The sequence below is a fragment of the Monodon monoceros genome, unplaced genomic scaffold (assembly GCF_005190385.1).
Source record: "Monodon monoceros isolate NGI ecotype Baffin Bay Population unplaced genomic scaffold, NGI_Narwhal_1 Super_Scaffold_11, whole genome shotgun sequence".
Classification (NCBI taxonomy): domain Eukaryota; kingdom Metazoa; phylum Chordata; class Mammalia; order Artiodactyla; family Monodontidae; genus Monodon; species Monodon monoceros.
Window position 1 is genome coordinate 81,182,660 of NW_021703767.1, and position 20,013 is coordinate 81,202,672.

Consider the following 20,013-nt stretch of genomic DNA (forward strand, 5'->3'; position numbering starts at 1 on the left):
ACTAGCCTTCAAAGTCTGATTCTCTAGGAATTCTTCCTCCCACTGCCAGACCCCCAGGTTGGGAAGTCTGACGTGGGGCTCAGAACCTTCACTCCAGTGGGTGGGCTTCTGTGGTATAATTTTCTCTAGTTTGTGAGTCACCCACCCAGCAGTTATGAGATTTGATTTTATTGTGATTGTGCCCCTCCTACTGTCTCTTTGCAGCTTCTCCTTTGTCTTTGGATGTGGGGTATCTTTTTTGGTGAGTTCCAGTGTCTTCCTTTCAATGACTGTTCAGCACTTAGTTGTGATTTCGGTGCTCTCACAAGAGGGAGTGAACACACATCCTTCTACTCCGCAATCTTGAACCAATCTCCCTGTAATACTTTTTAAAGTTTTTAATTATTCTGAGAAAAATATACATTAACCCGAAATTAAGGAGTACACAAGAACAATTCAAATACACTTTAAATGGCTACAATCTGGCAGGAAATATGCATGATGAGCCTGTAGCAAGTTGTTATGCCAGAGAGTAAAGAAGTACTAAAAAAAAAGATGGTCATCTATAAGAGCCGACAGGAAAAGCTCCCAATGGCCAAAGCTGGAACAATTTGAGTAAAAAAAATAAATAAAGGAGTGTTGGATTATAACCTAAAGTATAAAATATATATCCAGAGTCCATATTGATATAAATAAATGATTGAATAAATAGAAAGGAAGGAAGGGGGGGGGGAGGGAGAGAGGAAGAAAGAAAGGGAGGAAGGGAGGAAGGAAAGTAAGAACAGAGAAAAGAGAGAGAAATCTTCCAAGTAGAAGAATTCCAAATAATTTATGTAGATAACACTCCCTCAAGCAAGGTTACCTAACTACCCATCCCTTAAGGGTGGGCTGCACATAGCAATTCCTTTCCAAAGAACACAGTAGGAAAAGGGCAGGGATGGAAAGAGTAACCATACAGTGGAGGAATGTAACAAACACTACTTCAGCCAGTTGATCTCGGTCAACATTAACAGTGATAAGTCATGTTGATAGTACATACCCTTGATATGATGTGATGAGAATGACACTTTACCTCTGTGGCTTTCCTCCCCCAGACTCATAACCCCAACCTAACCATGAGAAAAACAGACAAATTCCAATAGAGGGGAATCCTATAAAAATCTGACCCGTACTCCTCAAAACTGGTCAAAGCCTTCAAAAGGAGGAAAATTTGAGAAAATATCACAACATTGAAGAGTGTTAAGGCTACATGACAACTAATGTAGTGTGTCATGGATGGGATCCTGAAACAGAAAAAGGACATTAGGTAAAAACTAAGGAAATCTGAATAAAGTATGAACTTTAGTTAATGATAATGTATCAATACTGGTTCATTAATTATAATAAATATACCTTACTCGTGTAAAAAATTAATAGTAGGGGAAAACTGGGTACAAGGTATGTGGGAACTCTGTACTGTCTTAACAACTTTCCTGTAAATCTAAAACTGTTCTAAAAAATAAAGTCTAGTAGGAAAAATGGCTATAGTGTTGTATTGAACTCCATAAATGTGTAATTAAATTATTCTTAAACTTAAATTATACTTATTAATCAACATGTGTTGGAGTTTTATCATGAGAACGCTTGTTCTTAGGCCATCTTGCTGCATCAGGAGAAATTTTCCAGTTTTTTTTGTCTACAACAACCAGACTTAATAGTAAATGACAAGTTTCCATATCCTACCTGGAAGTATATATTTAAAAATTAACAGATAAAAATGAGGGTCTGGAGCCCAGTAAACTGGCCCTCATCTCCCCAACCGGCCACGGCATCCAAGGGACTGCCCACGGCTCCAAGGAGTAAGTTTGATCATTCGTTCAACAAATATTTGTGTTGCTAGGGGATACAGTCGTAAACAAGAGAGACAAGACCTCTGCCTTAAGCAAGAGGTGGCCTGAAACCCTGGGCTGGTCCTCAATCATGGCTGGACTTTAGAATCACCTGGGGAGTATTTTTTTTAATGCCAATGCCTTGGCTTCTCCCCAGCATCTCCGACGGTGGGACCCAGGAGTGTGTATGCTTTAAAAGCTCCACCAAGAGACTCCAAAGTATAACCAGGATTGAGAAACGTTGACTAAACGATCTAAGAACAACCTGCTCTAAAATGAGTGTTCTGTGATATTAGTCGTCATGGAAAAAGGAGGAGAAAAGGGCTGAAGTCCAGACCCTGGGAGTGTCCCCTCCCCCTGAGGGAGTCCGGGGGAGAAAAGGAGCGGGGGTGGCAGAGGTTCCTCAGCTGAAAGCAAGACTGGCGCTGGGAGAAGTGGGGGCGGGGCGGAGCCGAGGAGCAGTGGTGCGTAGCAGCCCACGCATTTGCTCGTTTTAGAACAAATCAGCTCTTCTCAGACATATATACTGAAGAAGCCTCCTCCTGGAATTTTCCAGACAGAGCTGAGGACTACTCCCAGCATAAAAGCATCAAGCCTGGATTTGGCTTATCTTGGTAGGTACGAAGAATATCAAGACTGGAAGGTCCTTAAGGGGGCGCCATTCTCCCTCTCCCACCCCCGCCCCCGCCCCGACATGCACACATGTCAATACTGTTAGTGCCACAAGCTGTATGTCTCACAGCAAGTTTTCCTGGTGCATCCTAACATACCATGTAGATATTTGATCTGCCTTTTGGCATTTTTGCCACCGCAACCAAGTACTCTGTTTAAGGAAAAGCCTAGAAAACATGTCTGAGGGATAAAGAACGGGAAGACCCGGTGGCCTAGAGTTAAACAACTTCGCATGTCCTTAAAAACTTATAGGGAAGGTGTGACTCTCCCCACTTTACAGAGGAGGAAACTGTGCCTTAAAGAGTCAGATGTCTTCTCCAGGGTCGTTTAACACCGGATAAGCTAGGATTTACTTCATCTGCACAACGACTCTATGAGGGAGGTATTATCATCCCTGTTTTCAGATGAGGAAACAGAGGTAGGAAGATGGTGGGCAGCTGCGTTAGACATTCACGTTGGTCTCCTACTCCAAGGTCAGTGCTCGGGGGTGTCAAGCTGCCTGTTGATCTGGGAGGCACTGTGCTCTCCCACCCACCCGGTCCACACCAGGAGGGGCTCTGGAGAGCTCGCTGTACTATCTTTGCAATTTTTCTGAAAATGTAAACATATTCCAAAACAAGTTAATTTTAAAACAGCAAATATTCAGTCTTATTGCTCTCAAACGTTTTGCATGCAGGAAACAAGATAAAATTGTTTTCAAATATTAGTTTTTTTCATTTTTACCCATTTTCAATACCTATTTCTATATATGTTTTATAATGTCCATAAGATACCAATACAGTAGCACATATCCAAGTTGTATTCATTTATTGGAGCTGCTATAACAAAGTACCACAAATTGCATAGCTTGAAACAACAGAAATTTATTGTCTCACAGTTCTGAATGCTGGAAGTGTGAAGTCAAGGCATGGGCAGGGCCATGCTGTCTTTAAAGGCTGGAGGGGAGAACCTGTTCCATGACTTTTCTCTTTGCCTCTGGTGTCTCCTCTTTGGTGGTCTTCGGCTTCTAGACGCATACCTCCAATCTCTGCCTCCTTTGTCACATGGCCTTTTCCCTGTGTGTCTCTCTCTCTGTATCTTCTCTTCTTATAAGAACACCAGTCATATTGGATTATGGGCCCACCCTACTACTACATGAGCTTAGCTTAACTTACATCTTTTTTTTTTTTTTTTTAAATGTATTTATTTGGCTGCGTTGGGTCTTTCGTTGCTGCACGCAGGCTTTCTCTAGTTGCAGCGAGCGGGGGCTACTCTTTGCTGTGGAGCACGGGCTTCTCATTGCAGTGGCTTCTATTTGTTGTGGAGTACGAACTCTAGGCTTCAGTAGTTGTGGCACTCGGGCTCTAGAGCACAGGCTCAGTAGTTGTGGCGCACAGGCTTATTTGCTCTGTGGCAGGTGGGATCTTTCCGGACCAGGGCTCAAACCCGTGTCGCCTGCATTGGCAGGAGGATTCTTTTTTTTTTATTAACATCTTTATTGGAGTATAATTGCTTTACAATGGTGTGTTATTTTCTGCTTTATAACAAAGTGAATCAGCTATACGTATACATATATCCCCATATCCCCTCTCTCTTGCATCTCCCTCCCACCCTCCCTATCCCAGCCCTCTAGGTGGTCACAAACCACCTAGCTGATCTCCCTGTGCTATGCGGCTGCTTCCCACTAGCTATCTATTTTACGTTTGGTAGTGTATATATGTCCATGCCACTCTCTCACTTTGTCACAGCTTACCCTTCCCCCTCCCCATATCCTCAAGTCCATTCTCTAGTAGGTCTGTGTCTTTATTCCTGTCTTACCCCTATGTTCTTCATGACATTTTTTTTTTTTAGATTCCATATATATGTGTTAGCATATGGTATTTGTTTTTCTCCTTCTGACTTACTTCACTCTGTATGACAGACTCTAGGTCCATCCACCTCACTACAAATAACTCAATTTCATTTCTTTTTATGGCTGAGTAATATTCCATTGCATATATGTGCCACATCTTCTTTATCCATTCATCTGTTGATGGACACTTAGTTGCTTCCATGTCCTGGCTATTGTAAATAGAGCTGCAATGAACATTCTGGTACATGACTCTTTTTGAATTATGGTTTTCTCAGGGTATATGCCCAGTAGTGGGATTGCTGGGTCGTATGGTAGTTCTATTTGTAGTTTTTTAAGGAACCTCCATACTGTTCTCCATAGTGGCTGTATCAATTTACATTCCCACCAATAGTGCAAGAGTGTTCCCTTGGCAGGAGGATTCTTAACCACTGCGCCACCAGGGAAGTCCCTTAACTTATATCTTAACTACATCTGCAACAACCCTATTTCCAAATAAGGTCAAATTCTGAGGCTCTAGGAGAGACATGAATTTCGGCAGACGTTAGCCAATCCAATATAGTCTGCCCTCTGGCCTCTCCAAATTCACATCTGTCCCATGTACAAAATATATTCACCTGATCCCAACATCCCCAAAAGTTATAAGTCATTCTAGCATCTAAGTCCAATATCTCATCTAAATATCATCAATTCAAAAAGTCAAAAATTTCATCATCTAAATCACTTATGGGTGAGACTTGGAATACGGTACCTCCTGGAGCAAAATTCCTCTCTATCTGTGGACTTGTGAAACCAGAAAACAAGTTATGTCCTTCCAAAATACAACGGTGGGTCAGGCATGGGATGGATAGTCCCAGTCTAAAAGGAGAAAGAGGAAGGGAAAAAGGGGCTCACGGGCCCCAAGCAAGCCTGAAACCCAGTGCACAAGTCTAGGTGATGGCCTAGGTATACTAATCTAGTCTTGCTATTTTTACATTTGTTTAAAATTTTCCAAAATTAAAAAAAAAATAAAGGGAAAAGAAGCTCCTTTTTTCCTGCTATTAAAAAGTGCAGGCTTATTGCAGCAAAAAAAAAAAAATACAACCAAGCAAACAATAAATAAATCACTCCTAATTCCATGACCCAGAAGTAATCCACTGTTAACATTTGGTATGTTTCCACATATACATCGAATTTATTTTTCATATTTTACCACTTTTCTACATTGTATCTGTGCTACACTTGTGAGAAAAGGAAAATGATATTTGTTACATATAGGATCTAACTACTTTGGCCAAGCAGTCTGTGACCCATGCCACGTATTTCCTAGCCGTTGTTACAAATAGCCTTGTTGGAAGAGGTGGTTGCAATTTCAGGTGATATCCAGCCACCAGCCACCAGCCACCGATCACCGCTAATGAGATCTGTTGGGATGGGGAAGATTTCTTGGAATGAAAAGTTACCTTTTTCAGATCAAAGTCCTGGGTTTTTTAAGCTTTCAGTACAGTGGCTTGCATTCTTTCTTTTCTTCTCTGGCTGACTATGATGGAGGCTCTAAAGAAATTAAACTCTGAAATATATCATCACAAAATATTGTGGAGGGAGAGGATCACAGAAATAATTCTTTGAGCTAAGGTATCTACAGCTGTCAGAATCTGTAGAGCTGTTTATTTTTGTTTTCAAGTATCGACTAAACTTCTAGGACTGTGCCTCAATTCTGGGAGGGATATTACTCCGACAAATAAATGTAAATTAAAAAGAAATATCCCTACCCTGACTAGACACAAACTAGGATTGGATTAAACTGGTTGATAATACAATGTGGAAAATTATTCAAGACACCTCATAAAATTCCATCTGCATATTTGTATCTCCAAACACTCAATAAATTCCCTGTTTTGAGTTAGGGTTTGGTAATAACACTGAAGTTCAACTATTTAATAAAATGTTTTATTTTTCTTTAAAAATAAATAAAATCACAGTTAAATGTAACAATCCCAGCAACCTAGCATCAATCACCTCCCTTCCGTCAGACCATGCACCCTTCACCCACAACTGTTTTTATTAACTGGGATACCATCCACCTCTGGGTAACTTTATGAAACATGTTTTGGCTTGGAGCACAGAAAATCCACTTAGACATTAATAGTGGAGCTGCAAGTTATGTGATTCATTCACAAGAGTAACAACAGTGCGCTGTGATTTTTTTTTCCAGCATTTTTCCCTTAATTTTATTGGCTAATAAAATCCAAACACTGGAAACTTTTGCCCAGAAAGTGGCGCCAAAGGAAATCATCTCCCCAACCAGACCCCCAGGGACTCTCCACATAGGACCTGAGTCTTGGGTGAGGCCCCAGGGGAGAGAGGGAGACCCGCGCTCCCACAGATAGGCCTCCCCAAGGGTCAGCCAGAGGTTTGCCTTCTGCCTTCCTGACTGAAGGAGGAAAACTCGGGACTCCCTCTGGTTCTAGAAATTCAAAAGGGCAGTATCAAATTCAAAAGGGCTATGGAGCATTCCTTCAATTCTTTCACTCAAACATTCTTTTTCTTCCAAACCTCAACAAGCAATTTTGAGCAAATATTATGTAACAGATTCTATCTAAGGTGTTGGGCATATAGAAAGGAGCTCACAGTTTAATAGGAGAGAGAGACATGTAAACCAGTAATTGCAGCACAACCTGGTAGGTACCAGAATGAGATAGAAAGAAAGTACACAGAAGCTCAGGGTGAATTTGGCACACACTCAGTTAAACTAAGATTTAAAAAGGAAAACACCTGGCCAGTATAACTGTTTGTAAAAGTGATTATCAAAGGGCTATTTTTTATACTATATAAAAGTGGGTAAAATATATATAAGAACATCACCTCAACCGCATTAGACAAATGGGAACGGACAAAAATAGGCAATTAACACAACAATAAAAACAAAAGTAAGGAACAAGCAGTTTGAAAAGATCCTCTATTTTATTAGTCTTCAGAGACACAAAAACTAAAACAAAAATGTATAAAATCCAATTCTCAGAAGTCTACAGAAAGATTGAAACTTCATTTAATCCAGTAGCAATGCAAATGTATATAAACTTCTTGGAAGACAGTTGGGCAATATGACACAAGTCAAAATAATAACTATATTTTTAAAACCAAGGCTCTCAATTCCACAGAATTTATCCTAAGGAAATAATTGTAATGAAGGAAAAAACTATATGTATAAAGATGTTTGTCACTGTTACTTGTAGCGTTATTACATATTATTGTCACTGTTATTTACCTTAGGGATAAACTGGTTATAACATACATACCTAATGTAAGGGAACTGTTTCAGTAGAGTACACAAAATAATGATAAAGGCTCTGTAGTAACATGAGAAATGGTTTACTTCTTGATATAAAATTTAATAAAAGGAAAACACTGTATATAATAATAAATATAACTCCAGCCTCCAGATCCAGCTAGACTCCAGCATCAAAAACCCTCAGCTAAAACAGGTTTCAAAATGGTTTAGGAAACTTGCAGATAGATTACCCCATAGTCAGAGTTAATGAGCCCTTCTCTTTTATGCTTCTTTCTTCCTTAGCCACCTCCCACTCTTGTCATCCCCTGCTTGCTTTATTCCATTTTAAGATTCTTTTTTACCTCTCTGTCTCCCTCCCTTTGAGGGTAAAAACTATATCCTAGTCGTTTTTGTAACCACCTACCCCTTCTCCAGCCACCAACAAATTCAATAAAGTCATGATTGTCTAATTTACTTAACAATGTACACACGTGTACGAGAGAGAAGGCAGAGAAACGACAATCATTTTGTTAGGCTGGTGGAACTGAGCATTTAAAATTTTTTCTTTTATATTTTGTTTTACCACTTTTTTTTTTAATGATAGAACCCCAATTTCCTGGGCGGGGTTTCACTGTGCTATCTGAAATCAGGCTCTAGACATTTATGTCCCATATGAGCAAGCAAGCTTGTCTGGAAAAATAAGTTGATAAACAAGCCAAGACATTTCTGATAAAAAGTAAGGAAGGGGCCTATTTCTGTAGAGATGATAACTTCTTTAAAGCTACAGTGATCATGTGACTGAGAAAGACGTCAGCGATCTGGGCACCTATCTGAGTGTGACTGTAGTTGTATCATCACTGGAATAGGCCTGACTTTAAGACACACACAGAGCACGTACATCTAAGTGTGCAGTAGTGCTGGACGCCAACACACTTCACTGTGAGCCTTGATGAGGCTGAAGGGCCAAGCTTGGCAGAGTACTGTAGGACAGACCTTGGACATGACTCAAGTTCATAGAGAGGCATCATTTATTTCCTTTTTCCTCTTGTCAGTAATTCTCCAAAATGCTCCAGTTTTATGATATGGCTTTTAAAGGAATTAGACTTGAATAGCACAAAATTGTATAATTATGTTAGAATTCAATTGCAATTACTAACAGATCCAAGTCTGCCACATCATTATTAAGTAATAATGATGATGTTGATAATAATGATAGCTAACATCTGTAGTCTGGTTACCATGTGCCAAATACGGTGCCAAACAATTGGGAAGATGATTAGGCCTACCAGACTGATGGTTCATGTGTGCCACTCTTTAGCATAAATAAAATTCTAGGAAATTCAGGTGAGCCACAGTTTGGAGGCAGATGAGTCACATTCGGGTCCCAGAACACATATTGGATGCATAGGCCCTAGAGAGGTGCCCACATCCCCACAGGCAACAATGGGAAGGAGCTGAATTACCGAGGTTCTCTTCAGACAAGGCATGCACTTTCTAGTTCACCATAGTCCCCACAGCTCCCTATTGGGCTGACACCCAGCCTCCTTCTTTCATTTACATAGTTTACCTATCTCCTGTGCATTTCATTTTTCAATCCCTCCATTTAGATATTATGACTGCAAGTCAGGCATCGGCCACAAAATGGTACAATGCTTTTAGGTAGACATAAAGCTAAAAGGGACACTAACAATCGTATAGCCTGATTGTTTTTCCACACTTTTTATAGTAGTGAAGTATTTTTTCTAACGAAGTCTTGCACAAAGACCTGATCTCTAAAACAGGGGCTGTTCTGGCTGAGGGTGGGGAAAACCCCAAGAAAGAGCCAACCTGCTTGGTTACTTTTATTCCCTACCTTTCTCCCCTGTACCCTTGGAGGGCCGCTTAACACTTTAGGGGTGCTGGCAACAGTCCAGCCTCCTCGTTACGAAGCAGAGGGCACAAATAAGTGAAGCCACCTGTCCTCAGTCACACAGCTAGTTAGTGGTAGAGACCCCAGGTCTCTGTTAAATGATTCATGGTTTGACAGTTTCTTCCACTAAAAAGTTGTTGAGGGCTTCCCTGGTGGCGCAGTGGTTGGGGGTCCGCCTGCCGATGCAGGGGACACGGGTTCGTGCCCCGGTCCAGGAAGATCCTGCATGCCGCAGAGCGGCTGGGCCCGTGAGCCATGGCCGCTGAGCCTGCGCGTCCGGAGCCTGTGCTCCGCAACAGGAAAGGCCACAACAGTGAGAGGCCCGCGTACCGCAAAAATAAAAAAATAAAATTTTTAAAAAAGTTGTTGAATTTGAACAAAGTACAATGATGATTGAATAATAATTACCCATCTGCTTCTTTTTTTAAGCCTTCTTGTTACTCCATGTCACATACCAGCAGTTACCTTTATTAGCAAAGTTTTAAACTAAATAGTCAAGCATAGAATTGTGAAAGCACATGGTCTTAGAGCTGAAAGAAATATTGGAAGTTTTTTTCATCCCACCCCCTCATCTTACAGACCAGGAAAATGAGGAATTGCTTGAAACCAGTTCCTCCTCTTAAGTGTTCCAAGTTACCATCCTGTTCAGTATATCCAGGACTGTTATATCTTGACTTGATGGTAGAAGCCAGAACTTTCTATTTTAACCAGCTTCTCTACGAAAATAATGAAGTTAAGATATAAAGTTGTGATTTCTTTCTCTTTGTAATTTTCTTCAATCTTTGAAACACACTCTTCCCAGCTGGGCATTCAAGTATCTCTTTACTCCAGAAAACGCATTTACAAACTCATGGGAAGATTGTTTCAGACTGAACTTTTCCAAGAGAATTCGAGTCACACTATCTGTGGTCAAAGGGCTTTTATTTTTAAATTTCCAATTCAGCACATTGTAGACCAGTAATTTTAAAATACAATAAAATTCAATTAATAGACAAGAGAAATTTTTGACTCACAAAATACAAACTTTTTATTATTAGATGCTAAGCATAAAATTAGTCTATCAAATTTCTATAACAGTTTCTAAATGCCTACTTTCTATTCCTGTACTCACCCCATCATGAACCAGTAACAAATATTTCATGGACACGTCTTGGAGCTACTTTGAGGAGCTCCAGAGTAAATCACCATCCAAGTGTTGCCGGATACAGGGCATGTCAGTAAGGCTGCTCATGTGAACCAGGTACTGCTCCCCATCTTTTAATCCCAGCCCCAGTCAGCCACTTTGAGAATGTGGCTATGGCCCTCAAGGGTCTGCGTCGTGGTCTCTGTGCGCCTCAGGGGGAAAGACAAGCACACAACCTTCTGATTGCATCACCTGGGACAGAGTAGGGCAGGGTTCAGGTCATGGCAGGCTTCCAAAATGGACTAAGGAATCTGGGGATTTCATCACAAAAGCGATGGGAAGCTAACACACTCGAGTCATATTTGGGTATAAGAAAGATAGTTTTGCCTGCAATGTGGAGCATGGTTTAGAGGGAAACGAAACCGATTAGAAGGCTTCTGCAGTCGTTTCAGGAAGAGTTGATATGGCCTGAACTCAGGTAGTAGCAGTAAGGTTTCAAGAGCAATTTAGGGACTTGGTTATTGATTGAATGTAGGTGATGAAGGGCAGGTGTAACTGAGCAGGACGCCATGGGGCCTTCCCAGGGCAGACCCCTCCCCAGATTGTCTTCTTTAGCTCTTCTCTGAAGTACCTAAATAATAGTATCTGATACACATTTCCTGAGTTGTTTTACAGCTGCGAAAACTCCCACCAAAAGGAAGACGTAAACTTCTTGATGACCATGAACACTTAGCTCCCAGGCCTATGGGAACCTGAGGATTGATAATGTTAACCCCTGTGACACCGCCCTGTTACCAATCAGAGAATTGTGCACAAGCTGATCACATACCCTGGGACTTCCCTCCCTCATCTTGCCTTTAAACATGCTTTGCTAAAACCCATCAGAGAGTTTGAGCGTTTTGAGCACTAGCTGCCCTGGACTCCTTGCTTGGTGCCCTGCAATAAATGCTGCACTTTCCTTTACCACAACCCGGGGTCAGTAGATCGGCTTTACTGCGCACGGGCGAGCAGACCCAAGTTTGGTTCCGTAACACGGAGAGAAGTCAAAAATGACACTCAGGCTTTGGCTTGAATGACCTGATGGCTGGTGGTGCTATTCACTAAGATGGGAAGCCCAGAAGGAGGAGGGTGTTGAAAACAATGAGTTCAGCTCCTGACAGCCTGTGTGGGAGATTTCCTGACCCTCTGCTATGGCTCCTGGTGGTCACTAAACTGAAATGCCCTACACTTATATTCAGTAATCAAATCTCAACCATAAAAAGGCTTTGCGACCATAAAAGAGCTTATTAAGAACGTTGGAGCAACATGGGAAACATTTATTAAGTAATGTTAGGTAAAGTTTAAAAAAATACAAATTAAAACAACGTAAAGTTCTTCCCCTATTAAACTGGCAAAAAAAATTTTTTTTAATTAAAATGCCCAAAGCTGGCAAGGATGTGGGAAAACTGGCACTCTTACACATTACTGGTGGCAGTATAAATTGGTACAAACCTTTTAAAAGAAATTTGGCAAAATGCATCAAGAACCATAAAAGAGTTTGTATCCTGTGATCCTGTAATTCCACTTCTGGAAATCTATTCCAAGGAAATAACTCAAAATGTGGGAGAAAGCGCTTCATACGTAGAGATGTTTACCACAGCAGAAACTGGAAAGAACCAAAATGTCTAATAACAGGAGACTGGTTAAATAAGTTATGATAAATTTCTTTGTTGACCTCTTGTACATAATGAAACTGTTCAGTAATGAAGATGAATGCTTGTGCTATAATGTAAAGTATATACGTATAAAATATATCTGCTATTATCCCAATTATGTAAATAATTTCCGTAGGAAAAAATACTAGAAGAAAATGATCATAATGATTGGGTTAGGGTGGTGAATCCATGGATGACTTCTAAAGTTTTTTTAAATGCATTTCCTCAAAGCTATTGTAAATGGTCAAAATGTTTATATAATAGAAACCATAGTGTACTAGGAATAAAACTGCTAAGTGAGAAAAGCAAAATAGAAAATTTTTGTGTTAGTACAAAAAAAAGAATATGTATGCTTCCTCATGAACCAAGAATGAAAAAGACCATAGGTAAAAGCAAACAGTTGATTTGTTTGGGCGAAGGATTTTTAAAATTCTTTATTGTAACTACAGTATGATTTGTGAACTTATATTCATTTCAACCAATCTAACCAATCTTCAAGATTCATCTCAAGGACCTCCTCTTTTCTTAAGGCTTTCCTCATCTTCTGATCAAACATTATTGTTTCTTCTTTGAACCACCATGGTGTTTGGTTTTAGTCGTTGTGTGATTGTGGCCCAGTAGTTCTCAAACTTGTATGTGCATCAAAACACCTGGTGGTCATTGCTGGGCCTCACCCCCAGAGTTTCTGATTCAGCAGATCTGTGTGAAGTCTAAGACTTTGCATTTCTGACAATTTCCCTGGGATGCGCATACTGCTAGTCTGGGGACCACACTTTGAGAAACCTTGTAGGAGTAGATGCAGATGTAATAGCATCCCCACCCCCAGGAGCATTGCCTATTCTATTCCTAACTCAACCCCTACCCCAGACTGATTAATCCAAGACTAGAGACAATTCACACAAGCTGTGCCCTTCAGACTATATCATGCCCCTGGGTACAGAATTGGTACAAAGGGCAAACCAGCTGCTCATGCCAGACCAATCAGAACCCTCCACCATGATTTTTCAAACATAGAACCATTTAGATGTATGTGTGGAGCCTTCCTACAGTGGAGTATAGCCAGCATTGGAAAGAAACCCAGATGAAATACAGAGTCTCAAAGGTGTTTGTCTGAGCCTATACTAATTTGGACACTTTTAGCTGAAAGTAGTAGACATTGAACTCAAACCATGAACAAAATAAATATCAAAATTTTAAAAATTGTCTCGTATAACCTAATATAAGGTGGGCTCTAGGACTGTCTGATCCAGTCACAGAACAATTTCACCAAAACCTGGGTTTTTTCCATCCCTCTGCTCTTACTACTTGGATATTATGATTGGCATAGACTAATCATGGGGGTAGAAGATTAAAGAATGTAATGTAAAGTTAGACAGGCAAAAGCAGTGAGTACAGCCAGCACAGCCTCAAGCTATGTCATGGCGTCATTCACAAAGATCTCCACAGAACCCAGGAGCTCTCCTTCTAGAAAATTTATTGTTCAACTCTTCCTTTGATCCTGTGACCCCTACCCCAGTACACTTCCACTTATTATTAGGTTTGTTTTTGGTATTGTTTTTGCTTTATTTGCCTTGGGTTGCTGTTCATTCCAATCAGATCACTAACTATTATCTAAGTCAACCTTGGAGTATCTCATTTTTTGTCACCAGTTTCCATTCACCCTCTAGGTAACCATAGCCCTATTCCCCTCTCCAACTTGCAAGCCTATGGCTTCACCTGGGGTCCTACCTTTGGCTCAAAGATGGAGCATGTAACCTAGACAGAAGCTCATCAGCACGCCATCTCTTCTCCCTGACCTTCCATGGGTAGAGAAATGGGCATGTTTCCTGTTTATAGCCAGTGATGCATTATGAGGCTTTTGCTAGGAATCCTGGTAAGGAAATTTTCCCCTATTTTCCATTAGACATGAGCCAGATAGGTAGCCCCAGTAGCTGCTAGGAACCATCTTGCGACCATAAGGGTAAAGCCTGTCTGAGAAGGGAGTCAACCCAGAAAGAGAAAAACTGGACCCTGAGCCCCTCGCCCCTGTTGTGCCTACTCTTTCTCTTTGCTTAAGTCAGATGGAAGCAGCATTTTCATCACTTACAAACAAAAATGTCCTAACTGATAAATCCTCTTCCCCACTCCTCCAGCTGCAATTAGATCGTGTGAGAGCAGAGACTGGATCTTATCTGCAGTTGTGTTCCTGGCAGCCGTATTAGTGCGAGACACACAGCAGGTACTGAAGGAGAGTTTCTTGGATGGGCTTGAGGCTGCCTTCACAAGACATTTCTAATAGAATCCCAGGGCTCAGAGTAACTAGAAGAGCCTTTTTCCCTTCCCTGGGCAGGTACTAATGCAAGGCTAGGACCCTTCCTGAGTCATCAACAGAGATGCACAGGTTTTAGTCACAAGGGAAGCTACAGTGTGGGTTATGACTGCGTGGTCAACTTGGAGGCTCCAGTTGGAACAGTAGAGGCCAGTTTCACCAATCTCATCGCTCCACTACCACCCAAAGTAGACCCTGAAATGCAGAGCTTTACACAAGAGCTGTTTATTTTGCAGCTAAGCAAGAGGCGCTGCTTATATATTTTGCGTGAGGGCCGAATGTTAAACCTGAGCTCCAGGACCCCAGGACTGCCATGCACCTAAAAAAAGGTAGTTTCTTCCATTTAAGCCAGACTCCTGTTGTTTCCCAGAACCTGTCAGGATTCCCACTTTCCAACAGACCTGCATGCTGGCAGAGCCTGAAGCTAAGAGCAGAGAGAATTATTGGAACAAGCTTGATCTCTCTTGGATGTCAATGAACAATCTCACAGCCCTCTCCTTTGGGCTCTGACCTAAGACTCTCCCAGCCTGTTTGCAAGAGGCTAAAGGCCTCTCAGTTTCCAACATCTCCATGACCCATCTGAAATACACAACACCCGAAGAACTTAACTTTCTAAAAACACACTAGCCTGGAAGGAAGAGCTCAGCCTCTTCTTTCGGGGAAGGACGTTTAGGTGACTATTCTTGAGATAGCAGAACAGCAAGCTTTGTCCTCAGCATCTTAGCACTGTGGGGCCCTGGGTTGCTTTAATTCCTGCCTTTGCTGCTAGGAGACGGGTCAGCTTGATCATACCAATATGGTAATTGAGAAGATGAGAACAGAAGTGATGAACCTGCGGCACTTTTGCTGGTTGGTATTACAGCTGATTGAACCCCAGGGCCCCTGTGTCCCACTTCTGCAGATCCCACTGTTAGCAGGAGATGATCAGAATATACAAGTCTCACCATTTAGACCCTCTGTGACCTGGACACTTTTCTCTCTTCAGCCCCATCTCTCCCTATGACCCCATGGTCCATACTCTAGTGACACTTTTCTTTATTTCATTAAAGTATAATTGATTTACAGTATTGTGTTAGTTTCAGGTACACAGCAAAGTGATTTGTTTATACACATATATTCTTTTTTTTCAATTCTTTTCTTATAATTAGTTCATTGTAAGATATTGAATATAGTTCCCTGTGCTGTAACAGTAAATCCTTGTTGTTTATTTTATATATGGTAGCGTGCATCTGTTAATCTCATACTCCTAATTTATCCCCTCCCCCCCGCTTTGGTAAGCATAAATTTGTTCTCTATGTCTGTGAGACTGTTTCTGTTTTGTAAATCAGTTCATTTGTACTATTTTTTAGATTCCACATATAAGTGATATCATGTAATATTTGTCTTTGTCTGACTTACTTCATTTAGTATGATAATCTCTAGGTCCGTCCATGTTGGCATTATTTCATTCTTTTTATGGCTGAGTAATATTCCATTGTGTATATATATATATATATATATATATATATATATATATACCACATCTTCTTTATCCACTCATCTGTCGATGGACACTTAGGTTGCTTCCATGTTTTGGCTATTACAATAGTGTTCATAGTGCTGCTATGAACATTGGGGTGCATGTATCTTTTCGAATTAACCTTCTTGGAGTTGACCACTTAAAGCAAGTTGCATCACTGTTCCATGCCTTTCCTCATGCTGTTCCTCTGCCCAGATTGTCCTCCAACCTCTATCCTATTCAGATCTCTATGCATCCAAAACTCTCATCTTTCAAAGTCCAGCTCAAATGCCTTCATCTTCTCTGTCAATATCTCTCTCCTTCTTCATCTGACCCCTTTCCCCACCCTACCAGTAATCTGCAGTCCTGAATGCTCATGGTAGCTTGAGGCTGTGTTATTTAGACTCACAGTCTTTGCCTAACTCCTATACATTCTTTAATGTTCAGTCCAGGTATCACCTCCTTTAAGAAGCCTATCCTGATGCTCCAAGGCTTGACTGAGCGCCCCATCAAGCTTCTGCCTGGTCTTGAAATTATGTGTGTGTCTCTCCCCCACTATCCGTGAGGACCCCCATGGCAGGGACAGAGTCACAGTCATGTGCGTGTGCCCAGAGTCCAACACAGGGTTTGCAACATAATGGGGATCAGTTCCAGGAGCTTAACTGGGCTGGAGTACCTGTCAGCTGGGACACCGTCTTGGAGACAGACACATTCTCAGTGAGCAGTAACCCAGGGTCAACGAGAAGGCATTTACCCAGTAAACGGCACTGCTCCGGCGATGTGAGCCTGACACAGCCAAAAACTCAGTCTGCTGCTCTGGCTCCTCCCTGGCATCGTGGGAGTTTGTCCCATCAGCTTTCAAAAATTCAAATAAAGTAGCATACGCTGAACAAGGCACTAGGTGGGGGTGCGGGAGACATAAACAAGGCTTAGTCCAGTCTCAAGGTCACCTAGTGGCACACACGAACAAGTGCAGTACACAGGTCTGCAGTACACAGCAGAGATGAGGTGGCATCAGCTCTGCCTGCAGGAGCTGAGAAAGGCTTTGCAGAAGGAGGCGTCTTTGAACTGGGTCCTGGAGGCTGAGGGGGGAATCCAGGCAAAGCTGGGAACTAGGGTAGAGCCATCCAGGCAGAGGCGCCAGCCCAGGCAAAAGGCTGGAAGGCTGGAAGGTACGGTACTGGCAAGTCGGTGGGATATAGCACATATGTACCTGGCTGGTGTAGGTAGAGGCTCCGTGGAGGATGAGGGATGAGATGAGGACAGGGGGTGGTTTGGGGCCTGCGTGGGGGAAGGAAAGGGGCCTTGAGCACTCACCTAAAGGTGAGGCTTTTGTTTGATAAGCACTGGGGGGGCTTGACTGTTTTTAAGCAGAGGACTAGAAACTGGCAGCCGTGTTTAGAGTGAACAAGAGGGACAAGGAGGCGTATTAGAAAGTATCGCTGTTGTTGGTAAGGATGACGAGGACGAGGACAGGGGCTGTGCTAGAGAAGGAGAGGAAGGGATGGTTTAAGAGATGTCATGGGGGTGGAATCACAAGGAACCAGGCCCGTTCAGCATCCTGAATCCTTCCAAATCCTTTCTACACACCTACCCCCTCAGACCCCCACTCCCAGCTTCCCAGCATCCTTCTTCCCTCCTTGGCTGTTAGATTCTAAGGCAAGGAGATTCCAAATGCTGACTACATCTTCCTTGGCCCATCTCAGCTTTTGGCAAATAAACTGGTGTCGTTCCCCAGAAAGCTTTTCTCGAACTTCGTAAAGTTAGCAAAGAGGAGAAGTGTTAACAGTATATCTGTTGAGTCTCAAATTCTAAACCCAGCCCTAACACTAACCCAGCTTTTTCACTCCCTGAAGCTCTGCCAAAATCAAAAGAGAAGGTCTGTGCCAGGCACAAGTAATTTCAGCTGAACAAGCACTCGGAGGGTCACAGAGCGCTGCTGTGCTCGCAAAACGCTCTGCTGCTTCAGAACGGGCTTTGGACAGCTGGTGGCGGTGCATGTGGGCGACATGGTCAAAAGGAGCATGAAAAGTATTTTTCTTTGGTAAATAAATATTCCACTGTTGATGCTGATTAAATCCGAAGCTCCAAGAAAACAGCTGCCTTTCATTTATTAAAAAGTAGAGGGAGAGAGGAGGCACGATTTTGGACGGCCTTCTTCTAGTGAGAGACAAAAACCATTTAGCCCCAGCAGCTGGAGAAAAGTCAAGGTTTGGGAGACAGGCAATGCACATTCTTGTGTGTCTAATCCTTTTAAAGCACTATTGCATTTAATCCCCACAGTCGTCCAATAAGGCTGATGGTATTGTGCCCATTCACAGATGAGAGAGCTGAGGTTTAGAAAGATGAAGTCATGTGCCTAAGGGAATATAAAAGCAAATGTTGTTATAATGAAGTGCAGGCTGTATAGAAATATTCTTACTTTGGGAAACACGAGGAAAAAGTGATGTCAGTTCCCTTACATTTGCATAGGATTCTCGAGTTTGCAAAGCACACTCACATAGTGTTCTCACGTCATATTCAGAAAGGCCCTGGGAGGAGGACAGTAATATTCCCATTGTAGAGAAGAGGGAACCAAGTGTCAGGGAGAAGAAGGGGGTCCACAGCTAGGAGCTGGGACATGAACACAGAACTGAGTAGAGACTCAGCTCTTTTTCCATAGAGGGAGGCTCTGTAAAAGATAAGGGGTTTGATAAGAAAGAGAAGGGCATTCCCAGGAGAGAGAGGACCAGGGGGAAAGCCCCAAGGGAGAATTTAGGGCATGAGGTAGAAAGTCCAAGACCCACAGAGTTACACTGACACGCAGTGGTGTTGTGGTCATGTGTCAGGCCTGGAGCCACACCACTGGGATTTGAACCCAGATTCTGCCATTTAGGCCACCCATGCCTCAGTTTCCTTATCTGTAACTGGTGATAGTAATAGCGCCTCCCTCATGGAAAACGCTGTGAAAGTGGACACGGGAGAAGCACTCAGAAGAGGGCCTGAGGCATATAGAATCATAATGAAGTTTTGCTATTGTGCTATTGTTATGACTGCTGCCGTCACTACTTCTGCCATCAGAGAGTCCTGGGGATAAGGCTGGGCTGAAGAGGGAGGGCTTAGGATCTCAAGGTGCAGAGTTTGAACCTTGTTTTTTCAGGCTGCTACAACAAAGTACCGTAGCCTGGATGGCTTATAAACAACAGAAATTTATTTCTCACAGTTCCGGAGGCTAGAAGTCTGAGATCAGGGTGCCAGCAGGGTCAGGCTTTGGTGAGAGCCCTCTTCTGGGTTGCAGACGGCTGTCTTCTCGTTGTGTCCTCACATAACAGAAATAGGGCAAGAGAGCTTTCTGGGGTCTCTTTTACAAAGGCAATAATCCCGTTCCTGAGGGCTCCACCCTCATGACCTAATCACCTCCCAAAGACCCCACCTCCTAATAATATCACATTGAGGGTTAGGGTTTCCACATATGAATTTTGAGGGGACATATTCAACCCAGCGCAAAATGCTCCTGAAGGAGCAAAAGTAATAGGAGGCCAATTGTAGTTAAAACAGGGTAAAAAGTGTTGTTTTAGGAGGATGAGTCTGGCAGGAGTGCGCAGGCCTCCCTGACACCTTTCCCCATCTGGACTAGGAGCCCCTCTGAGGACTTCTTTAGCAACCTGTCCATCACCGCACTCACCCCAAGGCACTGTAATTGCCTGACAATTACTTGCCTCCCCAAAGGGACCACATCTGTCTTACTCACTGGTAGATCTTGTGTCCAATACATTGTCTGGCACTTAGTGGGTGCTCAATAAATACTTTTCTGATGAGTGAATAATAAATGAATGTGGGATGATAGTTTGAAGAGGAAAGAGTCTAGGGGAGACCAGCCAATGGCAGATGCAAGAGTCAGATGC